This window comes from Phyllostomus discolor, chromosome 4 (genome assembly GCF_004126475.2).
Source record: "Phyllostomus discolor isolate MPI-MPIP mPhyDis1 chromosome 4, mPhyDis1.pri.v3, whole genome shotgun sequence".
Lineage (NCBI taxonomy): Eukaryota > Metazoa > Chordata > Mammalia > Chiroptera > Phyllostomidae > Phyllostomus > Phyllostomus discolor.
In genome coordinates this window covers 193,205,031-193,231,983 of record NC_040906.2, presented here as the reverse complement: position 1 = coordinate 193,231,983, position 26,953 = coordinate 193,205,031, and positions in this window count along the sequence as shown.

Here is a 26,953-nt window from a genome sequence, read left to right as displayed (position 1 = left end):
GTAAAACTGGCATATTTGTGCATGAATTAAGTTCAACACGTATTTAAAACACATGGCACATAACTGACAAACAGTATTATTTCCTCCCCCTACCCTGTGTCCACCTGAGTTGTTACAAGGACATCACCCCCATGGGGCACACCTGTCGAGTTTGCCAGGCCCCATTCTAGGCGGTTCACGAGGTTCACCCTTTTTTATTCGCATGCAAACTTGCGTAGAAGAGTTTACAGAGGCGCTTGACGCATAAAGCTAACGTTTCAGCCTCAGGCCTCTTCACTTGTACAAGTCCCTTCCGAAGCCCAGAATCTAATTTTGTATTCTCATTGTTAGAGGCCCTCCCCCTCCCCATTTGCAGTCTCAGGCCCCACAAAATCTGGACGTGCCTTGGGTGGGTACTATCCTTTTCCTCACTTTGCAGAGATGGGTAAAAATAAGATTACACTCCAGTTAGTGGAGGACGATTTGAACCGTAGTCTGACCATCCTAAAGTCTCAACTACTCCAAGTGATGACAATGGTGTCGTCGGGAGACAGAGTCGCCAACCCTGGGCGGAAAGTCCGAACAGGGGTTCCTTGGAGCAGCCACCATGGGCAGGCTGGGGTCGCGAGGCTGCCCGCCCCCTTCCTCCCCTTCCCCTTCTGCTTTTCCGTGCTGCCCGCCCGGCTGCCGCCCAGAGTGGCCTGCTTTCCCCCAGCTGCCAGCGCCTGGCCGTGGGCCCCGGCTCGAGAACTTTCCAAGGAGGAGAAGGTGAGGCGCGTGGCGGGAGGCAGCTGCTGCAGGGGCCAGAGCGCGTGGAGCCTCACTGTCACCGGGTGGCAGGTGCCCGGGGCAGGGCCACCGTGCGGCCGAACACCCACCAGCTGAGGCCGCCCCACGTGCTACATGCGCGCCTCGGGCGGCCACCTTCGTGCAGCTCCCCCCGCGATTCCCCTTTCTCCGCGGCTCCTCGCTCCAGCGTGGAGCCAGGCAGAGCGGGTGTCGGCGACCAATGAATGGAGGGGCTGCCACCTCTCGCTCGCCCCGCGGTCCCCCGCCGCCGGGAGCGTGTCTTGCCTGATCCAGGTTGTGTGCTCACGGAGTTTGGGGAGCGGAAGGCGCGGGGATGCGGAAGGCGTCTACCGCAAAGTAATTTCGGAACCACCCCAAACGTGAGAATCTCAAGTTCAGGCGTAGCCCGTCCCCTGAGACTGAGCTGATGGGAAGAAAATGACCGAGTGGCAGCAGGGGAAGTCCCGGCAGACTAAAGGGAGAAAAGGGACCGGGGCCTGTGGCTCCCCCAGGACCTTAGGGGACGCATAGGGAAGAACTATGGGGGCAGGGTGCCCTGGTTGGGTGGCGGGCGGGCCACCTTGCCCGCAGCTGTGTTCGGGATGGCTTTTGCAGGCCCGCAGCTGTGTTGTTTTGGTATCAGCGACGGCGCCGCGGCTTCAACGTGTGTTGGGAGGGGAGGTGCTTCACGGAGTGTGAACAAGCTCACCGGCCACTGAAGGAAAACAGAAGTAACTCCAACGTGTTCAGGGAATACGAACAACATCACAAGATTTATGTGGTCTAGTAGTTCGGCTGCCTAACCTGAGGTGCCTTTCGGAATCACCAGGAGAGTTTTTCAAAGTACACCTGCTGGACCCACCCCCAAGGTCCTGAGTCAGAAGTGATGGGCTGAAGCCCTGGCCTGTGCATTTTTGTAAAAGCTTCCTCTGGGGATTTTCCTGGGGACTCCTGGTTGAGAGTCAGGAGGTAGTGGAACTGGGTTCTACTCAGTGTTCTACCGTTACACGAATGTTAAGCACAGTTTTCTCACCTGTACACTTGTCCTACGACCTGGTTATAAGGATCAGATAGCATAGGATGTGCGGAAGTGCATTGAAAGGGCAGAGATTGGTTCAATGGCGACCAAAGGACAGACTGCTTTGCTCCTGCAAGCGATGTTTGGATTAAGTGAGACGGGAGTGGAGAAGGAGCCTTGTGGGGGCAGGGTGGGGGGGGGAGGGTTGGTTGTCACGTGACCATTTCTAGGCCAGCCTTGTAGTAGACAGTCACTCAGAAAATCACTATCCCCTGGATCAAGTAGACAACCTGGATGAAAAAAGGCAGCGAGCTGCAGTCCACCCTGTCTGTAGATGGTTTGGAAAATGCACCATGTACATTTCCTCTTCTCAAATACCAAAGGCTGTAGATTATTTTTATTTAGGCAAAGCCAGAGCCAGTCTTCACCAGTGTGTCCTGTACTGCGGTAACCCGAGTCCATCTGAAGGCTCAGTGTGACTTTCTGTCCCGTTGTTCAACAGACCTGCCTTGGGGATCTTGATGAACTAGGCATCGCTGAAACACAAGGATGGATAAAATGCTGGGTTTTCCCTGGCCATCTCTGTCTGTTGGAGGGGGCTGATGTGGAAACAGGCCACAATGTGACCCAGTGAAGATGACAACAAGGGTGTAGAATGAGCAAAGTATGTGTGGCCCGGAGGACAGAGCAGCTACCCCCACCTCAGGGGAGGGGCACCATCAGTGAAAGTGCCCTAGTGGCTGGGTAAACAGCACCCTTCAGTAAGACGCTTTGAGAATTTAGAATTCTGCGTGAGGTCAAATCTATGTTCCCATTTTAAAATCTGATAACATTCTGGTATGGCCATATGCTGACAATCTAAAGTAGAAATGACTTTTGGTATCGTGATGGCTCTTAAAAATTTACTAGGATTTCGGTCATCTTTGTAATATGTCTAAAGTTAATTCAAGAAAGGGGTTGGCAAGAAAAAAAAAACAAAAGAAAAATTTTACATGCCCTGCATTCTCACCAAATATTTAATTCCGGTTAAAATATAATATTCGAGTAGATAAAGTCCTTTAATTACATGCACTTTTAAAAGCGGCACTGTTTTGGGTGGGTCTCATTGTGTTTCTTATGAACACTTAAAATGATTTAGCAGAGGGGAGGGGCACAAGAGGAAAACCGTAAGAAGAATGAAGAGGGAATAACCAGAAGAGGGGGGAGGGGAGGAGAAAGGGGTCTGACGGTGGGGACGGTAAGGGGCAGGCGTAACCGCTATTTGGTGCTAACCTGAAAATAAAAGGCTTTTCAACGTGAGAGGCAACAAGTGTGTATTGAGATTAATAAGAACATCTACTTGGGAATCACTAATTCCGGCAAAGCCCAGTTCCAAATAGGAGACAAAGGCAGTGAGTATGAGAGAGGGAAGGGCAACAATGAAGTCACTAGAAGGAAGGCATTTTTGATGGTACCAATAACATAATATTGTAATGTTCATTCTAAACAATTTTTTAAAATTTTTCAGTCCAGTTGTCTTCAGTTCAGTAGTCAAAATAACTGCTTTCTTGCTATCTTTGCAAACAGTTCTTCAGGAAGCAAGGTTATTCAGGCCCCATCCAAAGGTCGTTTTGCCCCTTCTTAACAGTCTAAAGTTTGAGATGTAAGACATGCAAGACAGTTCTGGCTACTCCAGCTCTGTTTTAAAGGGGCTCCACTTACATTATTGTTTACACTGGGAAAGGAGAGGGAAAAAGAACTCGGTGGATCAAACACGGCTGTCAGCTCCTTCAGGGATCTGTTGACTTTTACACATTTTGATTAAGCTGGCCTATAAACTCTTACTTTTCTAAGTTATTCCAAACATATTTAGAGGGAGGCAGTGTAATGGGGTAGTTACCGTATGGGCTCAGGAGCTCTGAATTGGAATAAGTTCTAGCTGGTGGCTCTGGGCAAGGGTCTTAACTAGCTGTGTCTGCTCGTTTGTAAAACGAGGCTAGTATCTCCAGGAGACCTGGGAGAATAGCAACTATGAGGCTTAGGAGGCAGCTGGTCATGGTAAACCCCCAACCAGCAAGGCCTCTGCTGCTGTTCTTTTCTGACTTGACTGCATCCTGGTGGAAGCACTGGTAAGCTGTCAGATAACACTGTCCTCCAGGCATTGGGAGAGGCTGAGTGAGGAGCTGTGACTTTTGCAGTGTAGTCCTGTGCATTTCTCCTGCTCCATGCACACGTTTGCTATTCTGCTATGGTTGAGGTGGACTCTCCCTGGAGTTTAAAGGGGCAAGACTATAATCATGGGAGTCTGTTACAACTGTTCCACTCATAGCATTGTAACTGTGCAGACAGGGGCCCATTCACGTGGCACGTTGGTGTAGAACCCAACAATTAGTATTGAAACAAACAGGTTTTTATTTACAATATTCCAACCTTGGGGAGGCTAGAAGCACTTCAGCTCAGACCCCTGTTCTCCCATGAGACCCAGCACTTCTCTTGCTCCCTGAAAGGCTATAAAACAGAAGCCCCAAAAGTTCCCCATGTCCTTATCTGTGCTTTAGCTAGCTGTGCAGTCTTGCAGCAGCTCTCTCCTTCAGGGTCTGGGGTAAGCTGTCATCAGCCTCCATGCAATAGTCCAGGAAAGCATGTGCCATGTTATACTGGATCATGGTAAAGTCCAGGAAAGGCACAAGTCCCAAGAGTCCAGGTAGAGTCCGGGTCTGCAAGGCAGCAGGTCAGCGTCTTGCCAGGCGGGGTCCTCAATGGCTTGGAGTCAGCTACTGCGGGCACGATCAGAGTGGCAGTGTGTCTCCTTCCTTACTATACCAGGCTGGGGAGTAGCAGGATCTTGGCTACAAACTACACAGCTGCTTGCTTGCTCCTCGCGGCTGCTATGTCTTTGCTCTCTTTCCTTGTGGCTCCCAGCTCCCTACGCCCTTTCCAAACCGCATGGCAGCTCAGCCCATGGCTGCCAGCCCTTAGTGTTAAATGCCCTGGGGCTTCCTACATGACCTACTATGCGGCTTCTCCCACAATGAGTTACATTTGCCACTTTCCCCATATCATTCTACCTTCTCTAGGCTGCTGTCCTTGACTCAGCGATGCAGGTGGAACCACCTCCTTGCCGCTGGAACAGATGCTGTAAACCCCCCCCCCCCCCCATGGATCTGGTCACCACACATTCTGAAAGTCACGCGCACACCTAGTGCCCCCTTTGCCTGGGGTGGTAGCACAGCTTCCCTTCAGGGAAGACACAGCCATCACCTTGTCATTGTTATGAAAAGTATCCTACACCTTATCATCAGCTCCACCCCTTCCTCCAACCATTAGCTGTGGAGGAACTGCTCTGTACCCTGTTTCAGCATCACCTGGAGACTTTGCTTCGCATTGTCGATTTCTACGAAAATTACGGTTTTATTTCAGAGGCTTATGGTGAGATTCAGTTCCTGCTTGGGGGATGGGGTGGGGAGGCAGTGGGAGAGCCACAAGGAAGTCACATATGGAAGACCTTTAGAGGTGGAACCCCTTCTCTCCAACTAACAGTAATGTCTTGTAATATTATTAGAAAGATAATCATCTTTATTGCTCAGCAATTTAACTGCTTTTATCTGCAGCTGATGGTTCTGGTGCAGAAATAGTGTTTTCTAGCTTATCTCCTTTCATATATGTGTGGTCCCTGGAGAGGTGGGGGAGGGGATTGTGGCTTTAGAGAGAGCTCCTGGATGTGGGTCAGACTTTAATTAGAATGTTAATTGGAAATTTGCAGTGGAAAAGCCTGACCAAGGATCCCTTCATTGTAAAACAAATATACACTAACGTTTAAAGGAAGACTGTTTTGGGGAGTAGCTCCCAATGTGGGTTTGTGTTTTCTTGTGGAGGATCATCTTTAGGCTGCATAGGTCACCTTTCGACTTTCACGTGCAGAGGGCCCCAGCTTCATAACTTTCAGTTCAGCATTTTTAACCTTCGCAATCCAGCAATCAAAAAATGTATGTGCTCAGAATAGTGTTGGGTGCTATGGGTGACACTGGGAGGTAGAAAGTCACTATTTAGTACAGGGACAGTGGGTTTAAATGCTGGGGGGGCATGGTACCATATATCCTCTGGAAAGGAAGAAATCAGAAGGCTCTGCAGCAGTTTGAGAAGACTTCCAGAAGGAGGGGGAGGGGACACACCCTTGCTGGGGTAAGAATGGCTTTTCAAACCTTGTTCATATGGAGATGCAGGAACCCTGGATGGCCTTAGAGATAGAGATGAAAGAGGAAAGGTGAAAACAACTGGGACCTTGAGGCTGATCACCAGGAATTTCCCCAGGCGTCTCAAAAGGTAAAGCAGGTTCGCTTGCTGGGCGAGCCTCCAGGACGAGGATGCCTCTGTCAGGCTCCCTGACATTCACTCCCGGGGTTCAGGATGCAGTGAGTGGCTACAGCAGGCAGTAAGTAGCTATTTGTTGAATACTTTTGCTAAGTACAGAGTGGGGCAAAAGTAGTTTTATAGGGGTTCACATGGGAAATAATTCAATAATTAATAAATAGTACAAGTATAAACTCAGTGTTTCTCATACTCACAACTGTAAACCTACTTTTTTTTTTCAAATTACAAGAAAAAGTTTAGAAAGGTACAGAGGTAGTAGAACAGCCCTTGCAGCTTAAGAGACAGAAAGGAGAGGTAACGGCCTGGGCGGGGGTGGTGGGGGAGAAAAGGAGGAAGGGAAAGGCACGGGCGTGCCCCCTGGGGGACAGCAGGTCTGTATACCTACTTTTGCTCCACCCTTATATCAAAAAGTATCTGGGAGAGTTAGAGTCAGAGTTAGGATTAAGGGTGTGAATAGCACTTGTCAAAATGTTATGGGAAAAACTCCCAGAAACTTGGTTCTTCTCACCAAGGCAGTAAAGGATTACAGACCAGTGAGTCCATCAGCGTGCCAGCAGGGTTTATTGGTGATCCATTCTCCTGGAAGAGAATGGGCCTAGCTGTGTGTAGGGGGGTTGGGGGGGGGCGGTCTGAGAGACACAGGGTCGGGGTGAAGCAGGATGGGGCAGCATCAACGGTAAGGAAGGCCAGCGTGCTTGGCCAGAGGCCAGGCGGCTTGGCAGGGTGCCCAGAGAGCCAAGAGCGCCAAACCCCCGGAGTCCTTTGTCCCAAAGACATATAGTTGGCAGAATGAGGGGTGAAGGGGAAGAAGGTACATGATGATTGTCAGGTGAAGGTGGTGCTGGCTTTCCCGAACAGGGGTGTGAATACTCAAAGGTATTAGTGGGCTTTTTCCTTTAGGCGCTACGAGCCCATTTCAGCCTTTCTGGCCTTGGGATGAAAACCCAGTTTCAAAGGCTTTCTTTCCCAGAAAAGAGAAAAGATACACAGAATTTCAAGGCTGCTGAGTCAGTGGAGGGCGGGGGGGAATAAATATCCCTCCTCCTCCCTGCCTTTGTTTCTCCTCTGGCCGCTCATTTTACATTAACATTCCCCCTTTAAGTCATAGGAACCCAAATCTTTGGGGACTTCGGACTCAAGACGGCTGGGTTAGTGGGTGAGACATGTCTCCCTCCTCCTCCCTGCCTTGGTTTGCTCCCTATCCTACCTAACAGAAACATAATGATGTTTTTTTCTGTTGTCAGGAAAGGGGGTTAGAGATCAAGAAGACACAAGGTCCCCAGGGAAGGGAGCCGAAGCAGAAGCATCTGACAGTGACTTTGGGCCTCTCGTTAGGCAGATGCAAGGCTCCTCGAGTCCTGCCCAGGTGCCGGGTGAGCCTTAGAAGGGCCCGTGGGTCTGAGTCACACTAAGTCCATTCATCAGACTCAGTCTCACGCATCCCATTTTCAGGTTATTAATTTACATCTGGAAGACGAGAGGGCCTAGCAGTCCCATTTACTTCTTCAGATAGCAGGTTTAGGCATTTTCCTCATGGTAGGGGAACTAGTTAAAGGCTGGAGGGCTACTTGATGAGAAAACAGAGCACAAGAGTTGACTGATTGTCAGCGGAAGCTCCGTGAAGCCCGGAGGCCCGCGGTATGCCCTCTGCCTGTCGAAGAACACAGGCGCACTGGCTGGCAGGCAGGCCAGGCTCCCGTTGCACAGCAGTAAACACATGAACTGATAAACTGCTGCTCTTTAAGTTTCCCTTTCCCAGACTCCCGGATCTCCACCAGCCTTTGATTGTTTTTCAAACACATGTCAGATGTTCATGATTCTGATTTTCTTTTTTTTTGCTTTTTAAAAAGATTTTATTTGTTTATTTTTAGAGAGGGGGAGGGAGGGAGAAAAAGAGGGAGAGAGACATAAATGTGTAGTTGCCTCTTAAATGTGTAGTAGTAGTAGAGACACCTCCTCCTGGGGACCTGGCCTGCAACTCAGGCAGGTGCCCTGACTGGGAGTCAAACTAGTGACCCTTTGGTTCACAGTCTGGCACTCAATCCACTGAGCCACACCAGCCATGGGGTCTGATTTATTTAGTTAGGATAATCTCTCCCAAATTGGAGGTCATTTCTGTTAGGAGAAATTCTAAGTACTCAACTTACTTTTGAGTACTATTTTGGCAACAACACAAATTTTAGCTTCAGTGTAGGTGCGTGAATTTGGAGTCACTATTTTTTCTTTTTCTTTCTTTTCTTTCTTTCTTTCTTTCTTCTTCTTTCTTTCTTCTTCTTTCTTTCTTTCTTTCTTCTTTCTTTCTTTCTTTCTTTCTTTCTTTCTTTCTTTTTTTGGTAAATCCTCTCTCGAGGATATTTCTTCATTGCTTTTAGAGAGATGGAGAAAGACAGAGAAAAACATCAATGTGAGAGAGAAACATCAATTGATTCCCTCTCATACACGCCCCGACAGGGGATCAAACCACAACCCAGGTATATGCCTGGGCTAGAATCAAATCCATAATCTTTTAGTCTGCGGGAGGACACTCCAACCAGCGGAGCCACACCAATCAGGGCTATTTGGAATCACTCTTACTAGAGATTAATCAAGTATTGGTTCAGCCTAAACTTGGGTTGACATCAGGCTAGAAATATAACTATAATAACAATAATAACAGGTTCCTTTGGGCATTCATTTGTATGAGTCCCTAAACCTGAAGACTTGGAGCTGAAGGGAAAAGAAGGATCTAGAAATAACATAAATGGAGGTGATGAAAAGGGAGAGCATCTGCCCCCCCCCAGCTATTTCTAACACTCCCCACCCCCAAAAAGCACAACAGCCCTTACCCTGGGGGCCTAGTTACCTAACTGAGTTTTGGAGGAAAGATGCTAAAAGTGTGAGCTGATGAAGCTAATTTTTGTTGAAGGATCAAAGGGAATACAGTGTCTTTTAGCAGCTTGAAGGTTGGACCCGAGGGGCCGGTGGGAGGTGGCACCAGGGCAGGGAAGGGCTCAGCTCTCTGGAGCCCTGTGAGCAGTGTGTCTGACGAAACTGAGGCCGGGGACACAGGTGGGGTGTGTCTGTGATTGGGAGAAAAATTATTTTTAATATATACATTTACCCAATACAGAAACTGTCCATGTAAAAAATGTCCAAACTTGTAGAGAATTTTTGTAAGAGTTTGTCTGAGCCAAACTGATGACGTGTGCTGGGGAACAGGAGACTCTGGCGCTCCAGAGAATTAGGGTTTTGCAATTTCTTTTCTGTACACGGAATTGAGGGGATTTAAGGGAGATTACTTGAAGATGAGAGAAAGCAAGGCAGCGATTAGATTACAGGATAGTTAACAAGATTAGGTGCTCTCTTGAGGGTGGTTATGGCTTATTTCAAAGTGTTTTAACCTAGATACACAGAAATAATGGATAAGGCTTACTTAAGGCAAAGATTAACCTTTTACTGAAGAAGTTACAGGCCTGTAACAGGATGTGACTACCCAGGATGACCTGCCCTGTTAGGCATTTATAATCATATCACCCTGTGAAACTTACTTTTCACAGAACCCCCTTGGTTTTCGTCCACAATATTTATAAACTGTTATTGTTCGAGAAAAATAAGAGCGTGAAGTTTTCCGCAAGCAAGAGATACGTAGAACACGACTCATTATTATCCATTGGCAACGTGTAAAATGTCATTTACCCTGTCTTTATCTAGATGTCGATATTATTTAATAAAGATGAATGCACAAAATACGTGACATTTTGAGAGTTCAAACTGGTTCAATGAGTCCCAAGGCTCCTCTGCAGTGCCCGAAGCTGGGTGTGTGCTGGCAGAAGGGACGAGGGAAAAGTAAAATGAATGTAGTTTTCTTACCACGCTGCTGTTTCAACTCCTCTATTATACTTTTATCTGTTTTATATTTGGGCTTCTGATATAATATCGTCATAAAAAAGAGTGCACCTACTTTCAGAAGTTAGAGCACCACTGTTACACAAGCTTTCAAAAGGCAAAACTTTAGCCCAAAATACAGGGCTGCCATGTATTTATTTGGAACATGAACCTATCTCTGTGAATGTAGTACTCAAATCAAGACATTGCCTACCTAATCCTTTGTGGGGATCAAGTTCTTTGTCCCAGGCCTGGTTACCATGAATAATGGAAATGTACCTTTGGTTTTCCTCAACGCACCTGTGCTTCTGATTTATCTCTCTGACAACCGTGGCTCCCAACCTGGAGATGAACATGTTCAAATTTCACTTTTTTGAGCCTCAGGATTTTGCTAAAGATGAATATGAAGAGCAGGGCTCTGGGAAGAGAACAGATGGGCCAGCAGGAGGGTCGCCCATGGAAGAGGCTGTGTAGAATCTAGCCTGGAGCAGGGAGAGAGAATCGATTGCAGGCATGAGGGTAGCTGCGGTTCCTGGGATAGTGGCAACCAGGGCGCTGAGAAGGGAGAGTGGGGGACAGAGGCAGTTGTTTGGAAACCCTATAAAACCCCATCTGTGTAACACAATTCCTCGTGTTAAAGAATGCCGGGGCAGTGTGGTTTTGTACAGCAAGCACGGCAAGAGACAGTGGGTTGTGGCTGCGCTGCTGCCTCTGTGCTTGGGTCTGTGACCTTTGAATCTGCTTCCTTATATGTAAAATGAAAGCCTTGTTATACTGAGCGTTCTGCAAGCTTCCTTCTCTGCTAGACAACCTGGTTCAGGGCAGGAGTGCTTTCATGAATGTCTATGGATATGAATATCTATCGATGTACCTCTCAGAGCTCATTTCTCAAATTTCTGATGTAATAAGAAATTAGACATTTCTTTTTCAATATATGTAGTAACACCATATGTTTAGGATTATTTGGAGTAGAAAGAGGTTTATTTCTTGGGCTTCAACAACATCTGGGGTGAATCTTTCATGATAACAACTCATGACTAAAAAATGCTGGGATCACGCATGTTCCCTTGTTTTATTTTGACACTAAGCTGTGTTAGATGAAAAATAAAATGGCATTAAATTTTGCATTACCATCCATCTGTTATGTAAGTGCTCTATTCCATTTACAAATTTAACATTTGCCAGAAATGTTTTGGTAAAGAATGTAGTTCGCACATAAACACACATACTCATATTTATTTTTTATTGTGTAAATATAAAGAAAATTTGGAAGGACATTTGCCTAACTTATAATGGCTACTTCAGAACAGCTGGTAAACTTCCAATTTTTACACTGTTACGATGAACATGCATTAATTTTCAGAATTTCAGGTGTGTGCTTTGTTACAGATTGACCCCTCTCTATTACAAAGTATCTTACTTTGCTGGGTTTGTAGACACAATCAGCATTGGACCGACCACATAGGGAAATGAGTGCCTTTACTTGATGGGTTTTGGAGTCGAAGGTGTACTTTTTGGTGTGTTCTTAGACAGGGTTCTGGTGATAGTGAATACAAACAAAGACTTTTCTCCAACCACGTAAGAGGCTTAAGCCCAGAGATGAAAAACAAGTTTCATCGTATTTGACTGTGGCTTTCTAGAGGGATGTGTCCGAAGGATCCCGAGGTCATGTCTGTGTTCACTGGGCAAGAATACCGAGGTCAGTAGCTGGCCTGACAGAGGTGGCTACTAAGGATGAGGTAAATGGCTGATCATTTGCCTTGTAATATTTGCCATCCTTGAAGTCTAGAATTTTCAGTGATAAGTTTCTTTTTCTTTTCATCCAAATCTCTTAAGGACCGCACTCTTTATTATACTTAATCAAATAGTATCTTGCATCGTTAGTGGACAGCTTTATGATAAATCAAGTTAAGATTTCAAGGGCTGGAATTTTGTATTCCTCACGGAAGCTGGCAGGATGCAATACCTGAGAGAACTTCTGGGGAATTAATGACAAAAGAAATGACTAATTAATATACAGGGCCCGGCACAAATAACAGCCCTTTTTATGACAAAACCTTTTATGACAAAATCATAAGCATGTGATTCTGTAACATGATGATATCACACTCAAGCACTCAAATTAAACTTATAAACTACTGCACCCATATTATTACCCTACCAACCACACTCAAGCAGGCCTTACTTATGCTGGACCCTGTATTTTGGCAATGTGAAGTTATAAGTAATAAGGATACACCATTATGATAGAGCATCATCTAAAATAAATTCATCCTTATTGATCAAAATGGCTACCAGTATTGATATGAAGCTGAACCATTAAGTATTATGACTTGTAATTTCTTTCTGTGACCCTCTTTAATCACCTCAGTTTATGATAGCAAGAAAGAGTAAAATGGCCCTGGCTGGCATAGCTCAGTGGATAGAGTGCGGGCTGCGAACCAAAGTGTCGCAGGTTCGATTCCCAGTCAGGGCACATGCCTGGGTTGCAGGCCACGGCCCCCAGCAACTTCACATTGATGTTTCTCTGTCTCTCTCTGTCTCTCTCTGTCTCTCTCTGTCTCTCTCTATCTCCCTCCCTTCCCCTCTAAAAATAAATAAATAAATAAATAAATAAATTAAAAAAAAAGAGTAAAATGGCTTACACACATGAAGGAGTAGGTTAAATTTCACATTGTGGTTTAAAAGGGCAGTGTTGTATATATCTTGGGCATGGAGAGAAGGGTACCCATACTCTTTATTTTCACAAGGGCTAGCTGTTAGGAAGGAAAAATACAGAGAGTTCTCCCCTCCCATTTTTTCTTGGAAAAAAAAAAAAGAGAGAGAAAGAAGCACTTAATCACAGGGTAATATGAAGCTGCCAGCATATTGGGTCTTCAGTTAAACAGACTGAATTTTAAAACAAAGTCATGCATTTGGGTGACATCCCGCTTGCAGCCATATGGACAAGATGTTTATTCATCCAGCCACCCCAGCACCGCGTTCCAGACTCGGGGAACAGAGCAGTGGACAAGAGACAGAGGCCCTGCCCTGTGTTATTCTTTATAGACGAGAAAATTAAATCTCTACAAAGTATCTTGACCAACATGGTAGAATTGGGACTTGATTCTAAATTCAGAATTCTATCCTCTACACCACATAATTTTGGAAGACTGGTTGCATGTCAGTAGGCTGGCACTGTCTGCCTTTCCTAACTCTTCCCTTTGATGGGGGTCTATTCTTTTCCATCCTATGTGGTCTTAGGGCAAATCATATTTAATTTTTGAAAAGCAATCTAGGATCAGGTGATAAAAAATAATGTGTGAGTAAAGTAGTATTTTTCCAAACTCTTGAGTTTTAATTTGGTAGAATGAAACCAGCATTTAAAAAAGGATAAAAAAAATGTTCGAGTGCACCACAATTAGTAAGGTAACTATTATGCAAAACTTTCATTCCATGAATGTATCTTTGTATTACGTTGCAACATGAATATTTCCCTTACTGTTGGTTGTGGTCAAAAACTTTGAAACATATTGGCTTAAGGAGCATCAGGGAAGTTATGGTTTATGACAAAAAATAGGGGTATAAAGTTATCTTTAGCTGTCATCTGAGTGTATGTGTTGTTTACCTAAAATGTTCATAGCAATCAAGTAGAATTTGTATGATGAAAGTTCTACAAGTTGTTTTCTGAATATGTGCCTGAACAGATTTTTTTTTTTCATTAAACACACTCGATACAGTGACTGATTTCCCTGTGTCCTATACTTTGGCTGATTGTGGTTTCCTGTATTGAGTGGTTTCGTTATTTTTTGAAATATATTTATTTTGTAATTTAATTGCATGGTATATAGAGAAATTTGGGGAAACAAAGTATGTAGTTGAGGCAATATTCTATACATTACTTGATTATGATAAAGTCTATAGCTGATTAGACTTTAATATAAGTTGTTGAATATTATATGCTAATTTACTTTAAAATGATTGAATATATTATTTTTCTCTAATTTCTAAATGTTGGTGGATTTTGCCTGAATATATGATTTGTAATAAAAGAATAACAGATAGTTTTCTAAATTGTGATTTTTCACAGACTATAGGAAAACATCATTTGGAATTTTTGGCAATTTGAACAAACTGGAATAATACTTTAGAAAGATAAGAGCTTGCTGTTAAAAACAAACTGCAAATAGATTTTAGGAGTTTTAAATTTGTGTAAAATACATTTTTAGAAGCACATAAAAATCTACTTTGTATGTCATAATTTATTTCAGAACTATATGTAGGATCTCAATTATTAAGATGGCCAAGGTGGATATGTATTTAAATATTAGATGTTTATTCTTTGTAAGGCAAGAACTTACTCCCTGGACAAGTTTATAATCTAATTATGAAGACAGAAATGTAGAAGAAAGGCTAGTCTTGAAAGAATGTAGAGATAATGTAGAGATATTTTTCTTTATAAAACAGACAGAGGACAGAACACACAAAAGATAAAATTTCCTGGAGAAAGGCTCTGGGCAGAAAAGCTGAGTGACCTCTGGTTGCTAGTATCAAAGATCTTACAAGGCAATTGTGTTACCAGCACATTAAATTTACTTGAGTTCACACAGTCAAGGTCAAGAGAAAGAGAAGAAAAAACTGATTATCAGTTCCAGAGGCACCTAGCATTTCATGTGGTTGGGTGTGTGTCCTGAAAGAATATGTCATGGAGAATGTGAATCTCTTCTTCCTCCAGTTGGTCTCAAGTCCACTCAGTTCTTACCAGGTACATAAATACTTTTAGATGAACCCAGCCTGAACCCCACTTACTGTCAGCAAACAACCTGACTTCCTACCTCATTCAAAATCAAAATGGCAGCTGCAAATTTTGAGCTGCTTCCTTCCCATTCACCCTTCCCCACGCCCTGCCTGGTAGCTTCCTCTTCTCCAGCCCCCGAGGTATGTCTCTTGGACCTGTCTTCTCTCCCCCAGGCCTGGTGTCCTTCAGTTACATTCTCCCCCTCATAATCACAGGCTGATGCACAGGGGCTAAAAATCCTGACTATGCAGCAGAGCCTGTCAGGTTGGAATATGGTTTCTGACTTTCTAAATGTATAACCATGGGCGTGTTGTTTAACCTCTTTGTGCGTCAGTTTTTCCATTTGAAAAAAAAATGGGAGTAGTTAACAGAGCTTAACTTAGAGCATTCTGTGCCTGCCATGAGTTAAGGCAAATGAAGGGCCTGGGACAGCATCTAGCACAAGTTCTCCATGAATGCTAGTTTCTACCGTTACTGCTACTGCTGTTAACCTACAATCTCTAAATATCTATTGTTTGTCACCCTGTAGCCCATATATTTGCTGAACTGTTTCCTGTTCTGGAAAGGTGTAAAGCCAGACCTTTTGACCCTGGCTCCCTTCTAACTACTATATTCTCTCCTCCTCCCATCGGAGATTATTCAAAGTTGTCTTCATCTCCCATTTGCTTTTATTTTCTTTTTAGAAAAATTTTAATGAGATATTGAGTAGATACAAAAATGACAAAATATTTTCTATTTCGAGGACTCCGAAAACCTATGTATCTACTGCAATACTTACTATTCATTTTGGAGTTCTCTGTGAGTCCCTCCCTAAATCCTTCCCTCCTCATTTTCCTTCCAGTGTTACCACTATGCAAATTTCTATACTTGTCATCCCCTCATTTTTTTTCATAGATTTACCTAATATTTGTGAATGTTTAATTTTATATATTGTTTATAAGGAAAATTATGTGATATAAATTATCTGGAGGCTTGCTTTTTTATCTTAACTGTAATTTCATTCATTTTTATTGGCATAAAGAATATCATATACAATTTGTTCATTTTTCTGTTGATGAACATTTGTGTTTTTTAAAGATTTTATTTACTTATTTTTAGAGAGAGGAGAAGGGAGGGAGAAAGAGAGGGAGAGAAACATCCATGTGTGGGAGATACATCTGTCTACTGCCTCTCGCACACCCCCCGCTGGGGACCTGGCCTGCAACCCAGGCATGTGCCCTGACTAGGAATCAAACCAGCGACCTTTTGGTTTGCAGATGAGTGCTCAGTCCACTGAGCCACACCAGCTAGGGCTGATGAACATTTGGATCTTTTGCTTTTAACAGGTTTGCTATGAACATTCTTGTACTGGTATCCTGGCATACCACACATATACTCAAGTTTTTCTAGGATACATACCAAGGAGTGGAATTTCAGGGATATTTAATATACCTCTTTGTGTTAATTGAATATTAAACTCTGGTGGTCAAAGAGATGATGCTATTTGATTCTCCCATCAGAAGTGTAAATGCTCTTGTCAGACTTTTAAATTTTGGACTGTGAAATGCTATCTGACATTTGAAAAATTGTGTTACCTGATTACTGATAAAGCCTACCATCTTTTCATTTGTTTCTTGACCATATTTTAGTTTCTACTCCAGCAAAATGCCTCTTTGTATGTTCTGCTCACTTTTCTGTCAAGTTGTTTATTTCTCTCTCTTATTTATTTATAGCAGGTCTTTATAATTATGGGATCATCAGCCTATCTCCAAATTTGTGGTTTATCTTTTTACTCTCTTTATGTCCTCTCTCCCTCCTGAGCTGCTTCTGAAATATTTTTTCTTTGTTACTGGTTTCCAGCAATTTGAGTATGATGTGACTTGATGTGGTTTTCTTCTCTTAAAAAATAACTTACTGAAATATAATTCATATACCATATGATACACTCACTCGAAGTCCAAAGTTCCACAGTGTTTATATTGATAGTGCTGTGTATCTATCACCATAATCAACTCTAGAATATTCTGAGTACATAAAAAAGAAACTTCTTTTCCCTTAGTCATCGCCCTGACGCTTTCCATCTCCCCAACCCTAAGCAACCGTTGCTCTGCTTTCTGCCTCTCTCCATTTGCCAGTCCCGGGCATCTCATAGAGGCAGAATTATACAGTGCATGGTCCTTTGTGACAGGTTCCTTTTCTTCCATAAAATAATGTTTTCTAAGGTCATGCACGTTGCAGTGTCTATCAGCACTTCATTTTTTTTTTGGCTGCCCAGTAATATTTCTTTGTAAGACTATACCATATTTTACTTATTCATTTATTGAAAAGACTGTTCATTTCCCCATTGCATTGTCTTGTCACTCATCAAAAAATGAACTGGCTGCAGATGTATGGGTTTATTTCTTGGACTTTCAGTTCTATTCCATTGATCTAGATCTAGCCTTATGCGTGTACCACATGGTCTTGTTACTGAAGCTGTATAGTAAGTTTTGACATTGAGACAGCTGAGCCCTCCAAATCTGATCTCGTTTTTTCAGGATTGATTTAGTTATCCGGGTTCCCTTGAATTTCCCTATGAATTTTAGGAGCAACTTCTCAATTTCTACAAAGAGGTTAGCTGGGATTTTGATACACATTGTATTTCATTTATAGATGAAGTTCAGGCATGGCTTTCTTTATTTCCAATAACATGTTTCTCATTTCTTTGATTCCTCACTGGTAGCACCCTTAATGTCTATATTTCTAACAGTCCATTCCAGGAAATCTAGGTTTTTTCTGTCATGTTCCCCAAAACTCTTCCAGATTTCACACACTGCCCCATTCCAAGGCTGTTCCATATTTTTAGGTATTTGTTAAAACAGCATACCACTTCCAAGTACCAAAGGTTACATTAGTTTTCTATTGCCACTATAGCAAGTTAACATAAACTTACTGGCTTAAAACGCTTATGCTATTTCATCACAGTTCTGTAGGGGCCAAGCCTGAGCCAACCCTTCAATAACTCTTTAGCGTTATCTCTCACCAGTCTATGTGTATTCTAGGCTCTTGTGATAAACTGCTAGTAGGTCCCAGTAGGTATCACTGTATTTACATATCGGGGCACTTCTTGTGGTCTTCCCTTTATCTAGTGTTTTAGTCAATTTGGGCTCTTGTAGCCGAATACCATGGCCTGGGCAGCTTCAACAAACCATTATTTCTCATAGGTCTAGAAGCCCAAGATCAGGATGCCATCACGGTGGGGGTCTTGAGGAGAACCCTCTTATTGGTTACGTCCTCACATGGCCTTTCCTTAGTACTTGCATCCAGAGAGCAAGAGCGCTCTAGTCACATTTTAATCCTTATAATTTTTTGCTAATTCTGTCGTCAGGGGTCTACCCTCACAACCTCATCTAATTATTCTCCAAGTTCTGCCCTCCAAATACCATTGCATTTGGAAGTTAGGCCTTCAACCTATGAATTCCGGGAGGACCCAAGTATTCAGTGCATAGCATTCCACCCATGCCCCCGCCAAGTTCATGTCGTTCTCACATGGAGAGTACATGCATTCCATCCCAACGGCTCTGAAAGTCTTAACTCATTCTGGCATCAAATTTAAAGTCCGAAGTCTTATCTAAATATCATCTAAATCAGCTATGGGTGAGACTTGAAGTACAATTCATCCTGAGGCCAAATTCCTCTCCAGGTGCGAACCCATGAAACCAGACAAGTTATGTGCTTTCAGAGTACAAGGGGGGCCAGACATAAGATAAACATCCCCATTCCAAAAGTGAGAAATCAGAAAGGTGGAAGGGATGGTGGGTCTCAGTCTAGTCCATAACCTAACAAGGCAAACTCCCTCAGACTTTAAGGTTCAAGAATAATCCTCTTTGGCTAGATGTTCTACCTTAGGGACCCATTGGGGCAAAGGTCTTGACCCTCGGCTCTGCCAGACAAGCATGGTGTCTCCACTTCCCTGGGTGGCCCACCCACCCAGCTCTACCAGGCCATGGTCCCACTCTTTGAAACCAAGCTTGGGGAAGCCTTGCCCCCACCCCATGGGCCCATGCACTCTGGGTCTGTGGTAGGAGTGGCATCCCTGATAATCTCCGAATCTCTGAATCTTCAGTGTCATTACTCATTTGTCTTGAAGACTAGCTCATGTTCACAACTGGGTAACTGCATGGCCTGGTGCTGTAGGACCAGAGGAGTCCGGCAGCCTTCGTTCCCTTTGTCTCATCTCTGCTCCCCTTAGTTCAGACCTGCAGTGTTCCTGCTGGGGTGACTGATTCAGTCCGTGATGCATGCCGTACTAATCTCCTCATCAAATCTCCAGGCTTAGCCCTACCCTTGGTGTTCTCTTCTGAACATACTGTCTCATTTTTTACAGTATGGATAACCCGAGTATTTTCTAAATCTTTCACTACTGGTTCCTTCTTCAATTCATTTCTCTCTTGCATTTTACTATAAGCCATTGGGGGGTAACCAAGCAGCTCCTTCCAAACTTTGCTTAGAAGTCTCTTCAGATAAAAATCCATTTTTTTTGCTTGAAAGTTCCCCCTTCCACACACCACTAGAACCAAACACTGTTGAGCCAAGCTCTTTGCTACTTTAAAGCCTAGCCTTTCTCCATGGTCCAACAGCATGCTCCTCATCTTCCTGTTAAACCTCTTCAGGATGGCCTTTCCCGTGTTTCTACCAACATTCAGGACATGATTACTTATTCCTCCTCTAAGAAGCAGCACAAAGTCTTCTGTACAGTTCTCTCTGCTTTTTGAGCTCTCACCAGAATCTCCTTCAAAAGTATCTTCACGGTAATATCAGCTCTTCTAGTAAGCCCCTCTGAAGGCCTCCAGGCTCTTCCCGTTACCCAGTTCCAAAGCCCCTTCCATGTTTTTTGGCTATTTGTTCCATATTTTTTAGGTATTTGTTCCAGTAGAACCCCACTTCTCAGTACCAATTTCTGCCCTGTCATTTGGGGCTTCTATAAAAGAATACTATAGACTGGGGGGCTCCAACAACCAATTACTTCTTTCAGTTCTGGGCACTGGAAGTCCACGATCGGGGGCCATGTGGCACCAGTGTGCGAGGGCCGGCTTCCGCACACTGCCTTTCCCTGGTGTGCACGTGCAGGCGGACAGAGAGCAAGCGAGAGAAGGAAAGACAGAGAGAGAGCTCGTGAGCTCTGGTTTCGTCCTTCCCTCCTAAGGGCCCATCGTGGGGGCTCTGCTCTCAGGAGCTCAGCTGCACCTCATTTTCTCCCAAAGACCCCGTCTTCAGATGCCATCCTGCTGGAGATCAGGGCTCCATATGTGAATATGAGGGGCATGCAAACAGTGCAGAGCACCTACATGCTCATCCCATGCTAGGGATTGTTTATTGGCCAATGCCTTTATTTTATAACTTAATCATGGAACAATTTCTTCTAAAAAATTGAACTCTGCTGCCGAGTTGGGCTAAGCGGCCTGACTTTGTATGTCCATAATAGCATGTGGTCTTTCGCCTTCACTTCCCCTGTGGTACCAGAACTACCTAACATGCCAGTCGTCCCTAATGGACTGCTTCTTGCCTCCATGCTGCCAGGGCCTGACTGTGGCCCTGGTACCCAGTAGTAAGCAAAGAGTGCTTGGAACTGAAGCGGACTGAGGAAATTATGGCTATAACTGACCCCACAAGAAGTTAAAACTTCTGTCAAGCAGCTAAGAATCGAAAAACAGATAAAAAACTGTTTTTACTAAAGTTACAGAGAGAAGGTTGACATACAATATAAGGTATTTTAGGGAAGACATGGTCCCCAATAAATCAGGGGGGAAAGGTCATGACTAGGTACGTCACAGATGATTAAATGTAAGGAGCCTCCAAAATGTGAGAAGTATTCAAACTGATGAGAAATCAAGATATGCCGATCAAAATGATGCTGGTTTTCTAATCACTTTATTGAATGTAAAGGTCTTGCGTTGGCTGTAATACCTGTGAAAGGTACTCGCGTATTTTCACCAGAACTAGGATTTGGGAAACCTTCCAGGAAAGTGGTTCCGCAGTCCAGACTCTCACAGTGTTCAGACTCTGACTGGATAATCCTACTTCCAGGTAGAAGTAGATGTCTTTTAGGTGCCTATCCTAGAGGAAAACTTTAAATTTGACTTTTCTAGTAGGAATATGTTTACATGTTTTTTCATTCAAAAGGCACTAAAGGGTAGATAGTGTTTGTAAAAACAAACCAACAAAAATGCTTGTGTACCTTTTCAGAGGTATATTGAGCATTATTCATCTAAATCTGTGTGTGTGTGTTATTCCCTTCTCCACATCCAGTTTTAAACTGGTAACATGCTATCTAAATAGTTCTATATTTTGCTTTTTTATTTACTAATACATTGGAGATTGTTACATAAAAAGCTTCCTCTTTTTAAAAACATTTTTATCAGTTATATGTCAGTACATGAAGAGCTTTCTCTCTTTGTTTGACCAGCTGCATCCTATTCCATTGTATGAATGTATGAAAAATTATATCTTTTATTGGGCTTTTGCTATTGTAAATGATGCTTTATTGCCTAAACTAACAACATAGCATGCTAATTTATCTACAGGATATTTTTCTTAAAAGTGGATTTGTGCTATTAAAAGGTACACGCATTTACACTTTTAATAAATATTGCCCAAATATAGGGCTGAATTAATTTATTCTTCCACACCAATACATGAGGGATCAGAAGGCCTTTTTCCTACCCCCTGAGCACAGTATGTATTAGAGTCTTACAGTCTTTGCCAATCTGGTAAGTGAAAAATCTTAGCATAGTTTTACTTTGCATTTCTCTTATGATGAGGAGCATCTTCTAAAAGAGCTAAGAGCTCTCTATAGTCTTCTGAATGAACTGTGTCTGTATATATCTTTTGCTCTTTCTCTATTGAACTGTTGGTCTTTTCCTTTCTCATCTATAGAAGCCCTCCCCATATGAAGGAAATTAGCCCTTTGTCAGGAGTCACAGTTCGTTTCTCTGTCCCCCCTTGTTGTCTTGTAACTGTGCCTACGGTGTGTTTTGTCATGCAGAAAATCTGATTTTGTTATATGGTTGAATTAATAAGTTTCTTTTCTTTCACGGTGTTTAGAGTTTGTGTCAAACTTAGAAAGGCTTTTCTTACCCCAGGAAGTAATTTTAAATATTTGAAAGCTTTATACGGAAAGATGTTTCTTACAGTCCTTGTAAATTTAAAAAATTTGTAACAGTTTAGAAGTTCAGTAATTGTTGAATGGTTGGGACGTAACGACATCCTGTATTACTATGCAACCTGTATAAATATGTACAAGAAGTCCCTCATACATTGATAAATGAGTGTCCTGGGAAGATGTTTGTGTTCAGGCTGAAACCAGAATCAAGAGCATATTTGTTTCAGATCGTCTCAATAATATAAAAAATGTAGAGGAATAAAGCAAGACTTACTAATAATTGTAATTGGAGAGATGATGATTTTACTTTACTTTATTTGTTGATGATTTTAAATTTCCTTCAGTTCTTTGTAAATGTCTACAAATGAAAATGTCTTTTTATAATAAGAAAAAAATTGCAGTGTGGATGGTGCTGTAGTTCTGCTTGCATCCCAGACTACGTGCTTTGTAGGATACACTTGCTTTGAGTACTTGACATTCTCTACACCCTCAGCAACCCAGAAGTTGGGCAAAGAAAACAGATGGTTGTTTGTCTAGAATAGAGCTAGTTTATCCAGATTTTCTTCTTTTTTTTTTTTCCCTTCTATTGTCAGATATCAGGATCTCAGGGAATGTTGTCTTTTAAGAATTTCAGTTTAGAAAAGGTGCAGATCAAGTAACAATGGTACCCTAAGATGAGCACGTAATTGTGAATTTCTGTTTCTCACTTTGAAATTCTTCCTTCTAAAGTCATCTGGGTTTCTTTTTAAATTCTTCCTCCTCCCCCACACCCTTGCTTTTTTGCTCTCTATATCCTTATAGCACGTAGTAGAGTCTTTTTTTTTCTCTCACTGGCTCTGTTGAGTTATAATTTCCACACAATAAAATGCAAACAATCTCAATGTGCAGCTTGATTTTGACAAATGTGTTAACTCTTCCAGCCGCCACCACGATTAAGACAGAACATTGCATTAGGAGAGGACAGAGACCTGAGTTTTTAAAAGTAAATTTAAAAGACATGATGTCTTTTATACTAACATATTCTGGAACAGTTACAAGTGTAACAGTTAATTTTAGATAGAGGATTCAAAAGAGGTAAAGATTTTGAAAAGTTAATGGTTTATACAGTAACTGTATATAGTTCAATAATTAACTTCACGATGAAACTCTGCTTTGGCTATAGCATAAAACTGAAATAAGTAAACATGATAAAGGATGAGATGAACCACTAGTTGAGTTCTTTCAGGTGCTGAGACTTTAAAGAAATAGTCCCATGCATTTGGGGAGTTTTGATTCTTTACTTTTCCTGGTCCTCTTTTTTTTTTCCCCCTTTAAAATGCTTTGAGGCGTTTGTTTATTCCCATTATCAAAATGAATGATATGAGGCCATTGGGGATCACCAGCAAAATTCTTTCTTTAGGATCTCATTATATGTGAGTCTGTACACATATCAGCGACACTGGAGACATTGAGATAATTCGAATGGATATATAACAGCAAGCTCAGCAAACATGTTTCAGATTCCCCAACAGAGCAAAGCGTTCCCAGTAAAGAGACTGTTTAAATATCTAACCTCATTTCAAAAGAGGAACACTTACAGAAGCTTTCATCTGTGGAGCAAGAGGTTATGTTTGTGTAAATCCACCCATTGCACAATCTCAATCTGAATGTGAGACTTTCCTAGACTCTTTTCAGCCTTTGCAGTTCATGCTGGAGCTGGGGGGTGGGGGTGTGGGGGCGGAGTGGGGATCAGTGTGGCCGTTCTGACTGCTTTCCTTTTGTCCCCTCCCATCTGAGTGGTTCGTGTGCCCTCCTGTCTGTCTCACCCACGAACTGCCTCTCCCCTGTTCCTTCCTACTCTTGTGTCTTATTTTCTCTTCCTCCTTGGCCTCCCTTTGGAAACATGTGGAAGAGGCAAAAAAGGAGGCTCTTCAAACAGTTTCACTTTTTCTCCTGAATCCTTCGATTTCACTTCTTAAAAAACTTCGTACTTCAGACTGTTTTATTCATATACTTCATCTGGATTTGGGAAGCCTAAGGTGAATTGGTCCAATCTGGGACTCTTCAATTCAAAAGTTACTTCTTCAGTCTCTAGATAGAATATTTTCCACGTGCTTGCCAGTAGTTACAATGGTTAGCAGGGCATCCAAAGGCTAAAATGATAACTGATCTCAAGCCTCGTTATGTGCTTGCAGAAATGATCTAGAGATTAGAAATGTATGTATATTCTAACTCAAAATAACAGCCAAATAAGCCATTCTGAGGCTTGGGTATAGTTGAATTATTGAAAAACCATGGATTTTTGTATTTCTATAAAAATATACCATCAGTCATTTTCAGTCCATTTGCAGAGAAAATTTGCACAGTAAATTGAGTGTTAGGTCTCTAAATTTCATAGCCTGGGTGACTACCTTAGCTAGTTAGCTGCCTGAAACTCCATTTGGAGGTATAGTAGTATATCTGTCTGCAAGGGCGCCCTAACAAAATACCACAGGCCAGGTAGCTTAAACAACAGAAACTTATTTTCTCACAGTCTGGAGGCTACAAGTCCAAGAGCAAGGTGCTATCAGGGGTGTTGTCTAGTCAGACCTCTGTTGTTTGCTTGTGAATGGCTGCCCTCTCCCTGTGCCCTCCCATGGCCTTTCCTCTGTGGGTGTGGAGAGAGTCCGAAAGCTCCAGTCTCTTCCTCTTTCTATAAGGACAACAGTTCTATCAGATTAAGGACCTGGCTTATGACCTCGCTTAATCGTGATTACTTTCTGAAAAGCCCCATTTGCAAATACAGTCACTTTTGGGGTTAAGACTTCAATATATACATTTGGAGGGAGACAAATTTTTAGTCAATAGCAGGTAGAATGAAGGTTTAGTCAATAATTGTAAATATGCTTAGGATTGTACTTTTCTTTCGTATGAATCACAGAAAAAGCAGGTTCATTACTCTATAGTTTAAAAAAAATCTTTCTCCAAGATTCACTTGTCTCTTTTCTTTTACAAAAGCTCCGTGAGGCCAGGAACAAAATTTAGTGGAGTAGTATTTGACTTTGACCTATGTTACAAAATTGATTTTATGTTATCATCCAAGAGGAGCACACACATACTCAAAATAATTTCCCAAAGCAAAACCTTAGCATGTAAATTGCATTTAGATACTTTTTATCCTTTCATTTCATTAGGGAAAAAATGACATGTTATCATAAACACATGCTTTATTTTCCCCCTAATGCCCTGCAGCTGTTCCAGGACCCCACCCAGGAGAGCACATTGTATTTAGTCTTCATGTCTTTATAGGACCCTCTTGGGAGTGACAGTTTCTCACAGTGTCCTTTTTTCAATCCCCTTGACAGTTTTCAAAAGTACAGGTTAGGTAGTTTGGGGAGAGTCCTTCGGTTGGGTTTTCTCTGATGTTTTTCTCATGGTTAACTGGAATTTGGGGGAAGAAGACCATAGAGGTCAAGGGAAAGGGTGCATGCCATGAATGTGGCTTATCGCTGTTGATGTTATAGCCTCGATCCCCATGTTCCTCAGGTGTCCCTGCTGCAGTGGTACCTTCAGTGCCTTGTCATAGTGTACACTTCGGAAGGAAGTCTCCGTCTTCTTAGGGGGTGGGGAGTCAGTTTTGGCTGATGTTGAATGCAGAGCACCTACACAAATTATTTGAAATTCTCCTGCACAGGATCTGTCTCTTATTTATTTATTTAGTCATGTACTTTAGTGCATCCTGATATTTACTTTCTACCTTGGCTTGGTCATTGGGAACTCTTTCAGGTTAGCTCCTGTGTCCCGTTGACATGCGCCATGATTGTTTTGTTTCTGAGCGCTTCCTTCCTTGCTGGCGTTTTAAGATGCTCTAGGTTCATCTTGTGTGTTCTCCACCCCAGCCTTGGAATGAGCCATTTCTCCCAGGAGGCTGGTTCCTTTCATTGGAGAATGGTACTAGAAACAAAGAGTGTTGGGTGTGCTTGAGGCTAGGGGGTGTCATTGCATCTGGGTCTCCTCACCACACAGAGCCAGGAGTCTGAACCTGTGCATCGCATATACCTGTAACTATTTCTATGTCCATCTGTGTTGTTCTTCAGCTAAACGTGAGTTCATAATGACGCCTTCGACTCTAACCCAGGAATACATGGCTTGTTTTAGCCTTTCCCCTTTTCTTATCGGTAACTGCCATTGCCAAAAGTGCGAGTAACCTGGCTACCCCCATTTATTTTACTAAGTTTTCATTTCCAGTATACACGTGCAGTGGTTTCTGAACTGCTCCCTTATACCCCCGTGGGAATCGACTTTATCAACTGGAGTGCAGTGCTTAGGTACAGTTCCTTTTTTCTTTAGTCATTTCCCAAGTTACTTAGGTTGGCACCTTTTTTCTCCCCCTCCCTTCATGGAGATATACCAGACATCAGTAGTAGTTAGATTCTTTTGTCACAGTCTGCACTACATGACTTCCTGGTTGATTTTCTTTTTAAGTTTGCACGCACTAAGATTTACTTTTTATGCTGTATGATTCTGTGCGTTTTGTCAAATGCATAGTATTGTATATTCACTACATTTCTATACAGCATAGCTTCACTGTTCTAAAAAAAAATCTATGTTTCACCTAATAGATTTGCTCTTCTCTCCCCCAACCGGTGAGTTTAATCTGCTTTTTTCTCTTTACAGTGGTCACTTTTCCAAAGTACTATCTGAATGGAATCATAGAGTTTGTAATCTTTTGAAACTCTTAATATGCATTTAAGATTATCCCATGTTGTTGTATGAATTAGTAATTCATTTCTTTTGGTTGTTGAATAATATTCCATAGTATGGATGTATCAGAGTTTGCTCATCTGTCAATATATTGAAGGCTACCTTGGTTGTTCCCAGTTCTTGGTGATGAGGAATATGACAGTCATAAATATTTATGTGTAGGTTTCTGTGTAGATAGAAGTTTTCCAGGCAGTTGGGTAGATACCAAAGAGAACAATGGCTGGGTGGTATGGCGTGTCTGTGTTTAACTTTGTAATAAACTGCTGAGCTGTCTTTCAAAGTGGCTGTTGCATTTTGCCTTCCCACCAGCAATGATGGATTGTTCTCTGCATCC